The sequence below is a fragment of the Carettochelys insculpta genome, chromosome 2 (genome assembly GCF_033958435.1).
Source record: "Carettochelys insculpta isolate YL-2023 chromosome 2, ASM3395843v1, whole genome shotgun sequence".
NCBI lineage: Eukaryota > Metazoa > Chordata > Testudines > Carettochelyidae > Carettochelys > Carettochelys insculpta.
Window position 1 is genome coordinate 171,952,773 of NC_134138.1, and position 7,429 is coordinate 171,960,201.

Consider the following 7,429-nt stretch of genomic DNA (forward strand, 5'->3'; position numbering starts at 1 on the left):
GCCTCCTCCTTTGAACTCATTCCCCCCATGTTTGTGTAAATAGTTTTTGTTCTACCCCTGTTTTGCACCTGCCCCCCCATGTACATAGTTTCCCCCTTCTTCTTCTGTTTTCATATTAATAATACAAGGTTGCAGGGTTTTGTTTAAAAAAAATTCCATTTTTTTATTGCACAGAACTGTGTCGGGGGGGTGCTCTTGGGTTCTCTGTGGTGTGGGTGTGGGGGCAGGGAGTGTTGTGGAGGATGGAGGGGGGGTGCAGTGGGGGGCTCACCCGCAGCTGGCCCTGCCAGCGTTCACCCCACAGCCTGGTCAAAATGGGCCCGCAGGGCCTCCTGGACCCGGATCTCCTCAGGGTTGACCTGGCGACTGGGGGCAGCAGCCCAGCCCTGGAAGAAGGCCTCTCCCTTGCTCTCTACCAGGTTGTGGAGTGCGCTGCACGCACCCACAACCTGGGAGATGTTGGTGAGGCCTGCATCCAGGCGGGTGAGGAAACACCTCCAGCGCCCTTTGAGACGGCCAAAAGTGCGCTCAACCACCTGGCGCACATGGTTCAAGCACGTGTTGAACCACTCCTGGCTGGCTGTGACATGGCCCATGTAAGGGTGCATGCGCCAGGGTTGGAGGGGGTACGCAGCATCTGTGACGATGCAGAGGGGCATGGTGGTGTCCCCGACAGGGATCTCCCACTGGGGGATATAGGTCCCTGCCTGCAGCCGGCGGCACAGGCCCAAATTTCTCAACACCCAGGCACCGGGGGTGCTGCCAGCCCAGCCAACATAAATGTCCAAGAAGCGGCCCCGCCTGTCCACCAAGGCCTGGACGACCATGGAATGGTATCTCTTCCTATTGAGGAAGCGTTTTCCACTGTGCTCCGGGGCACGGATGGGGATATGGGTCCCATCCAGAGCCCCAAAGCAATTTGGGAAGCCCAGGCTGGCTACCAATCCGTACGGCAGCAGTTCGGCGTGGGCAAACCCCGCAATGGCAGCATTCGGGTCCCCAAGCCGCACGAGCTTGTGGAGGAGCAGGGCATTGATTGTGTGGACGACCTGCAGGGGAAGGACATGAGAGAGCACCAGTGAGGGGTGTGCAGGATGTGTCTGGCCCTCCCCCCCGGGCTCCCCCCCTCCCCCCCAGGACTCCCCCCCCCCGGGCTCCCCTCTCAGGATCCCCCCCGGGCTCACCCCCCTCCCCCTGGGTCCTCTTACCTTCATGAGGACAGCCCCGACGGTGGCCTTGCCCACGCCGAACCGCTGCCCTATGGATCGGTAGCTGTCTGGAGTGGCCAGCTTCCAGACAGCGATGCCGACCCGTTTCTCTACAGTGAGGGCACATCACATGGGGGTGTCCTGGTGCCATAAGGCAAGGGTGAGCCACTGGCAGAGCTCCAGAAATGTCTGCCGGCTCATTCGGAAGTTCTGGAGCCAGCGGTCATTGTCCCACTCACCGAGCACCAGCTGCTCCCACCAGTCCGTGTTTGTGGGATATCTCCACAGCCGGCAGCGTGTGCAGCAGGGTGTGGGGGGAGGCTGGGAGGGCAGCAAGGTCTGGGGCTGCTTCTTCATCCCCCGAGGACAGCTCATCTTCCTCAAATAAAAGATGCGGAGCTGCCTCCTGAATGGCACTGACCAGGGCAACCACCGCTCCTCCAGCGGTGGGTGTGTGGGCCTCTGGCTGCTGCTGCTGCTGCTGCTGGGGGTCCATGCTGCTTACACAGGGTGTGTGGGCTTGTGGCTCTGCAGACCGCATGCTGTGCAGGCTGAGTGTGTCTGGGAGGGGCCCTTTAAGGGAGCAGCTAGCTGTTGCCCCGGAAGTGCTAGTCCGCCCTGTGACCCTGTCTGCAGCTGTTCCTGGCACCCTTATTTCGATTTGGGCTGCTTTGGTCTGTAGACGCTCCCCTGCAGCGCCTACTTCGATGTAGTGCTGTCCTACGTCGACGTTGAACATCGACAGCACCAGCCCTGGAGGATGTGTAGATGCTATTCATCGAAATAGCTTATTTCGATTTCACTACATCGAAAATAAGCTATTTCGATGTAGCATTCCAGTGTACATGTAGCTTACAAAGCTGGGTGAAGAAGCCTCCATGTAAATGAGATTGGACATTAAAAATTACATCAAGTACTTTCATAGTGTTTTAATTTTGTTTATCATCATAATCATTGTCCTTTACATTTACCAGCATGTAGGGCAGTGGCAAAGGCCCTCCATGTCTGTCTGTCACTGGCCAGCCTCTCAAACAAGCCTGGAGATTTTAAAAATCTTTCCTTGCTCTCTTTGAGTAGCTGCTTCTTCAGCTTGTACTGCTAGCTCTTCTGTGTGAGCTCTCTTATCAGTTCTCACCAGCTGGTTTGTTTCTTTGTATTGCTGCTGGTATCTTTCTTTCAGTCTTCCTGATTTCGCATCTGTAAGTTTCTTCTTAAGGTACATCTATTATTGATTGCCTTCCACGCGTCTGCCATGGTCCATACTTTTTTCTTCTGTTTTTGTTTGAAGCCTAGACAGTCCTTGCTGCTCCTTGTGTATATTGGTGTAATTTGTTCCCATTTCTTATTAATTTCTGCTATGCTGTGAGAAGAAATTAACAATTTTGTTTAACCCTCCATTATTTTTAATTTGGTTTCGGTGTTTAAAGTGTCTATGAAATGCATGTGCTGTTGAAATATTTGTGAAACTTCTGTCTTACAAGTTCATTTCTGGGGATTAGTACTAAGCTCATTGAAAATTAGTGGCAGTTCTGATAGTTCCTCAAATTAAAACAAAATCTTGTCCTTGGTTATATCTACACCTATGCTACAGTGTTATGTACACTAAGGCCCACAAACGGGGAAGAGAAGGAGGGGCAAAAGGTGCAACTGCCCTGGGGCCCAGTGATTCAAAAGTACCCAGGGCTCTCAGCTGCTACCGCTGCTACTGTGGCAGTGGCTACAGCCCTGGGACAGTTAAATCACCAATGGAGCCCTGCACAGCATGCTCCAGAGCCCTAGGCAGTGCAGGGTGATGCTGAAGCACTGATTGAGGAGGCTAGTTCCAGCCCCACCCTTTCCGCCCAAGGATCCAATCTGTCCCAGATAATGCAGCTGCCCAGCCCCACCCTCCCGTGACACCTGGTCCAACCCTTCATGTCAGCCCCTGCGTGTAAGAGCCAGCTGAAAGTGGGACATGCTGCTGCTTCTGGAAGCAGCTTGATGCAATTTATTCCAATGCTTAGGAAATTTTTCCCAATGCACAACCTAAACCTCCCTTGCTGGAGGTTAAATGCATTGCTTCTTTTCCTATCATCCGAGGTTAAGGAGAATAATTTTTCTCCCTCTTCCTTCTAACAAGAAAGTTGATATCATGTCCTTTCTCATGCTTTTCCAGACTAAACAAACCCAGTTCTTTCAATCTTCCCTTATAGATCCTGTTTTTAAGCCTTTCATCACTTTTGTTTCTCTTCTCTGGACTTCCCCAGTTTCTCCGCATCTCTTCTGAACTGTGGTGCCCAGAAATGTGCACAGCACTCCAGTTGATGCCTGATCACTGCGGAAGAATAGCAAGAGTCCTGTTAACGCATCCCAGAATGATGTATGCATCCCAGAATGAGGTAGCCATGTACTCCATGAGTAGTCTGTACTCCAGCAAAACAAAGCAGCAGAAATGTAGCACTTTAAAGAATAACAAAATGATTTATTCAGTGATGAGCTTATGTCTGTCCCACAAATGCTCACCGTCAAATAAATAATTTTGTTAGTCTTTGAAGTGCCACATTTCTGCTGCTTTGTTCTCTGGGAACGGTTATTCAACCAAGTATGCACCCACCCATTAAGGCTGTATTTCCCTAGTTTGTGAATGAGAAGTTCCTGCTTGACTATCAAATGCCTTACAAAAATCTAGATCAGGGATGTCCAAGCTTTTTTCCTTCGGTGGGCACACAGCAATTTTTTTACCTGTCCCAGGGGGAGCCGAACACAAAATAGCCCCAAACCACCTCCCCGGGCTTAGACCTCCCCCACAGCTCCAACCCCCTGCAGCCCCAAACCACCCCCAACCTTAGACCTCTGCAGCCCCAAACCACCTCCACCTCCAGCCTTAAACCCCCCACAGCCCCAAATCAATCCCCAGCCCCAGCTTTAAACTTCCTGTAGTCCCAAATTGTCCCTGGGCCACCACCAAACTTAACCCCCAGTCACAACCCCGCACTTCAGCCAGGGCTCTGTCCCCACCCACAGCCAGTAGCGGCTCAGCACTCTGACTGCTGGGGCTCCGCCATCAGCCCCATGACCCAGCTGGAATTCTACTCCTGGGGCCAGTGGTGACTCCATGCCCCAACCACTGTGGCTCTGCAGTGGCTGGCCCCACAGAAGCTGGTACCACTGTGGCAGTCAACACCACGGGCTGGATAAAAAGGCTCTGTGGGCTGGATTCTGGCCCACAGGCTGCCTGTTAGACACCCCTGGTGTAGATATGCCACATCTACTGCTTCCATCTTGTTCACAAGACTTATTATCCTATCAAAGAAAGCTATCAAGTTGGTTTGACATCATTTGCTTTTTACAAATCCATGCTGACTGTTAACTACCATGTTATTATGTCCTAGATGTTAGCCAGTTGATCCTTTAATTAGTTGTTCTATTATCTATCCTGGTACAGAAGTTAAGCTAACTGTTCTGTAATTCTCTGGGCTATCCTTAGTTCTTTTTGTATAGATGGACACTACACATTTTCCTTTTTCTGTCTTCTGGAATCTTTCCCATATTCCATGACTTTTCAAAGATAATAGTTAATGGCTCAGATGTATCTTCAGTTAGCTCCTGGAACATTCTAGGAGGCATTTCACCAGGTCCCAGTGACCTGAAGACATTTCACTCATCTATGTAATTATTAACATGTTCTTTCCCTCTTATAGCTTCCGAATATACCCCAATTAAACTGGCTTTCTGTATGGTAGGTGTCCAATCGGTGCCAACCTTCTTGGTTGAAACTGAAACAAAGTCATTAAGCACATCTACCATTTTCAAAGTTCATTCTCCTTGTGGGATTTGGAGCAGATTTGTTTTGCCATATGTGTGCTGTGAGTTTGGAATATCCACTCCCTGGCTTTGTCTGGCAGCTTTGTGGGGACTGGGGATAGCGCTCTTCAGGTTAGAAAATGCTGTCATTTAATTCATCATTATAAAAAGGCAATATTGACTAGTGAGGCTGGAAGATGCTGAGGCTCAATAAAACATTAGTAGATTTGATCAATTCCCCAACACAGTTTACAGCAGCCTCCGTACCCATGAATCTACTGCTCCCTCTGCATCAGTTCTGCCTCCTAGATGCACATACAGTTTGTATGAGCCTGCATCTGCAGATATAGGCCACTCGCATGTGTAGTATTGCAGTGTAGTCCTACCATGAGTGACTTGCTAGCATCATATAGGAACCCTGAAACAGAAGAAGGGATATAATACAATTAACTAGTGTATCATTCACTGCCTTAACAATGAGACCATCCTAATATCTTCCTTCAGTACCCTGCCTCATTCAATACTCATCTTCTAGCTTCTACAACAAATGAGGCAAGGGACCTACACACAAGAATCTCCATCACTATAAAGCCTGATTAATTTCAAAACATCTCCTTCCTGTGCACTGAATGAGGCAGCAGTCCTGGAATACATAGGAAATAATAGTACTGTATAGGATAGTGTAATTTAACGGCTGGATCAAAAAGCATATGCATGAGGGGGTGAATTATGTTTGCATACGCCATCTAACTTTGGAGTGCTCATCATTGCAACTTTAAGGCCTTGGTAACATGGTGAGGTTGGGTGGGAGAAGGGGTGAGAGAGAGAGAGACAGAGAGAGAATTCTGGTCCCAATGAAGTCAAAGGGAATTTTGCCATTAACTTCAATGGAGCCAGATTTTCACTCCAGCACTTTACCTTGTAAAACTGTATGCCTAGCTCAAAATGCCTTCATTATTTCATCCTTGCATGTCCCTTTCACTCCAGAACTGAAAACACTATTTAACAGAATTCACCACAGTGTTCTTTATGCTTTCTGTTAGTCCTTTATTTATATGGAGGTGTTAGCAGGACCTTTCATCGCCCACCTCCCACAAGGCTCTTTCTCGGGCCAGCGTCATCTGATTCACCCTCTGGGACCTGCTCCCAGTCAAGACAAAAACAAACGCCAAACTGACTTCAGCTGAAACACAATGGAGTCCTCTGAGGGTTAAACACATTGACAACAGCTCGTGGGAATCCTCGCCTGTGTTTCAAAAGGATGACACTGTTGCCCTCCCAGCCCTTCAGGAAGGGAGGGTGTGAAAAGCTTTGTTATCAGATTTGGGGAACCGGCTCTTCTTGGCACAACTTTCACAATTCAGTCTCAGGAAAGGCTGCCAGAACCTCATAATCCAGTGGAGTGTCACAATTTTCGTTTGTACAGACATTCTACAGCTCGCTTTCACAGAACTACTTCTCCCTTTACTGATTTTCTCTTCATCACTTTGGCAGTCATTGATCCCTGATACAGTGGACCCATGACTTAAGCTGAGATTGCATTCTTGGCAATCCCACGTAAATTGAATTTTTGCTTAACTCAAGGAGCCAGGAAACTGAGCAGAGCAGCAGCACTAGTCAGTTTCCCTTCTCCCCTGAGTGCAGGGAGCAGGGAGCCCAGTGGCTCACAGGAGATAGTTTCCTGAGAGCCAGGCTCCAGCTTCCCATGCTCACAGGAGACAGGAAGCTGACCAGTGCTGGTGCTGGTCAGTTTACTGGCTCCCACAAGTGCAGGGGAGCCCAGAAACTGATCAGGACATCATTGGTCAATTTCCCAGCTCCCGCCAGTGGAAGGGAGCAGGGAACCAGGCTGCCACTTGGTTCCGGGGGACCGGGAAACCCCTTCTGTCAGGGGTGGCAGCCAAGAGTCAGTCTGCTGCCCCAACAAGAGCAGTTTCCCTGCCCTGTCAGAGGCGGCAGTTGTGTTAAACCAAGACACATGCAAATCGAGTGCACGTATCTCCGGGTTTTACTGTATTTGAAATGTTGCTGAGCTTTTGTCTTGACTTTTTGTTGCTCCAGCAGCATGGTGTAAAGATACGGGTCTAGAAATTATGTTTATTACTTTAAAGGCCTTTTGATTGTGTGTATTCTACATTACTATCTCCAACCTCTGCACCTCATATCAATATCACTGCAGGTCTTTAGCGTATGACTGTGAGTCGCTGTGACATATCTTAGAAAAAGGTGTGTTGTCAAATTTGTTGACCAAGCATTTGAATTCCTTTTTTCTTTTCTCTGAGAAAGTATATATAGCAGGGGACTTAAAGTCAGGACTCTGAGTTTCTAGTTCTGATTCTACTTCAGACATCCTCTGTGACCCCCAGAAACTCATTTAGGCTCAAATGTTCAAACTTGGGTGCCCCAATTTAAACAGCTGCATAAGTAGCTTGATTTTC